This window comes from Lupinus angustifolius, chromosome LG06 (genome assembly GCF_001865875.1).
Source record: "Lupinus angustifolius cultivar Tanjil chromosome LG06, LupAngTanjil_v1.0, whole genome shotgun sequence".
Taxonomy (NCBI): Eukaryota; Viridiplantae; Streptophyta; class Magnoliopsida; order Fabales; family Fabaceae; genus Lupinus; species Lupinus angustifolius.
The window spans coordinates 29,061,760-29,065,152 of NC_032014.1; positions in this window are offsets into that span (position 1 = coordinate 29,061,760).

Sequence of the window (3,393 nt, forward strand, 5' to 3'; positions counted from 1 at the left end):
TTCCCTCACTTTTAACATATATAACTATTTATCTTTCAATGGAAAATAAAATATAGTCAACATTTTTTTAAGGTTTTGTGTAAAGTGGGCAAAGACAAAATAGATGATAGATAAATTAAACTTCTCATCATTTTATTTCCACATATGACCCTTAATTATTCGATCATAAGTATAGTTTTCACCCTAATGGAAGAAAATAAACTATATCTCATCAATAACAACAACATTCTTTAATATCAGGAAGGCATTTTCCAGATCTGTGGCCATTTTCCTTGCAAACTCTATCACACTCAGGGCTATCAAATGGTAGACAATATATTCCAAGACAATCACGTGCGTTTGTACCTAAAATATATCATTACATATTTCAATTAAAATCATAACAAATAAAATTTCATGCAAAGTTTTTATAAAAATAAAATCTATTATTTTCTTTATTTGGGTACATACCATGCCAGAATTGCATTACAATGAAGGCTGCAAAGATAATTTTGAAGAGATTCATGTAGACAATTGTGCGAGTCATAGTCATAGTGATTTCTATATTGCTTTAGACACTTTCAATTTCTAACAATTATTGGAGGTATTGCTTTACACAATTTCCTACAAGGCTGTATGTATCTTTATATACAAGGAAATACAAAAGGAAAGCTTTTAACAAGTTATGTAGTCAAAATGAAAACAAAAATAAAGTATTAAATCCTGGTAGATAGGATCTGATATATGAATCAAATGATTTCATAATGTAATATCATAAATTATTTTTATTGATAAAACATTAATTTCTAAATATTTCTTAATTATTTCACATATATGTTTTGGCATTACTTTACTTCTAGAAATTTGACAAACTTTTATTTGATCTACTATTTGATTTTACAATCTCCTTCACATTAAGTAAAAGATTTGACTGATTGAGTTTGTTTTAAGATAATAAAGTATCTCATGACATGTATCATATTTAATTATTTTATATAAAAATATTTCTAGAACTAAACAAAAAGTGTATATGTCATAATTTTACTGACTAGAAGAAATAAGTTATCACATCATATGAAGAAATATTTTATTTATAGAAGCAAAGCATCATAGCCATTCAAATATTTTAAAGATAAAACGTAACACATTAAAACCATTCTTTTAGCCTTGATAGGATTTGATATTAATAAGATTTTTATTTTATTATTACTAATAAAGATTAAAAGAAAAGAGCCGAATTTCTAGTGAATATTGGTTATCAAAACAATTTGTTTACTTGTAATTAGTTATTTATTTTTACATAAACGTTTATTAATTATTTTATTTGTCTTTAATTATTCATTATTTCAAAGTTTTTTATTAATTATGTTAGATTTGAGAGACTAGGAGAAAAACAAACATCATGAATATAGTTTTTCTCATTTCAAGAGAGACGAAAGAAACAATAATAATAGTCAATAGTCAATACTGCTTCAACTAGAGAGGGGATGGAAATATAATTATAGTCGTTATTATCCACTTAACATCTTAATAGATCGCATATTTAAAATAATATTTTTCCTAATTAAATAATTATTTCTACTTAATTATTTAAATGAAAAAAATATATTTTACATTACTCTATATATTTATTCATTATTTATATATTATTGAAAAATAATAAACTAAAATATAATATATACATTATGTTTTAATAAATAACTTTCAAATAATATAATATAATATTTATTTTTCTAAATAAAATAAAATTCAAAAGTTAAAGAAACAAATAAAATAAGAAATGTTACTTGCAACTATTATGTTGCACAAATAAAGAGGATTTGACGTTAGCACATGAAAAGAGGAGGATGACATGCAACTAGAAATTTACGAATCCTTGTAGGAACGTGGAGGGAGTGACATTAAACATGATATTCACATCAAATGATTCAACTTTCTTTAAGCAAAAAATGATGGGAGAGCATAATGAAAAAAAGTTTAAAATGTATGTATTGTCAGTGTAAGGTTTTTTATATTATAAGTATATTATTCATCATTATTTTGTATTACTTTTATTTGAGAGTCAATAATGCTTAACATATGAATGTTGGATGATTCAGTAACAATATAAAAAAAAACTTACATTTCAATGTGTATATATTAAATTATAAAAAATGTCTTCTTTTCTTTAATAATTGAATATTAATGAAAACAAGTAAAAAACTATCCTCACCATAATATCTATGCTTAAATAGAGTGATTAATGACATCTTCTTAGTTTTGAGATTTACATCGAAACCTTGTGGCATGATAAAAATATGTATGAAAATGTACATAATTTTCAGTTTTATATTTTCATCATCTTCCATATTATTTTAACTTTTGAATCAAATATATCATATTAATACATGAATTAAAAAATATATTTAATTTATTTTTGTTGTGTTTTTTGGTGATTTTGATTGGTGGATGAAGTGTAAGACGTAAATTTGTATGATTAACACATTAGTATTTATTCATTAAAAAGATGTATATTGAGAAATAAATCTTTATTCAAGAAACATGGTTGAGCGTAAGAGTGATTGTGATTGACCTAAACAATTTGGTTATTCATACGATGAGAATTTTTCAAACCGACCATTGGCTAAGTTGAATAAGTAGACTATGCATGATCTTGTACAACAGGTTTAGTTGAGGCAATGTTGGTTGCAAATAGTAACTTCATATAAGTGGAGTTTTGTCTAAGTTTCTCGAATTTTTAAGTTTTAATCATGATTGCTTTTATCAGAGTCCAATATTTGTGCTCTTAAAGTCAACCTTTAAATCAAGACCGCCTTTGGCAATGGGTTATAAAATATATGGTTAGGAAATGATTTTTATTTATGCATGAGGTGCATGAATTGAACAACATTTTTTTCTTTTTCATTTATGTTACATGGATTAAAACACAACCAATAATTTAATTAATGCGTGAAATGCTAACCCTAAGTACATGTAACTTCAAAAATGCATTACATGTATCTTACAAAGCATTTGCTCTACTTAGAAGTGTATGAATGGTATGAGACTATAATTTTTAATGCGTATGATTCATGGAAGTGCCTGAGATTCACATAAGGAATGTAGTAAATTTATTGTAAGAATTGTTGAGTGTTTAAGTTTATAGAAAAAGTATCCTGCACCCAGGTCCATAAATTATGAGCAAAATGATAGTGAATAAACAAATGTTTTGGATCCTCCTGTCTAACTTTACAAAGGTTGCCCATGGAAACCATCACAAAGCCTATCTTTTGCAGATTGTCATTAGTAGGCATTTTCCTAAGCATGATCCTCCATGCAATGAAATATTTATAAGGAGGGATTGCCAATGACCAAATTTGTCTGCACCAGTTTAGTTTAAGGTGACATAATTGAAGGTTGCCTTAGAGGTAAGCT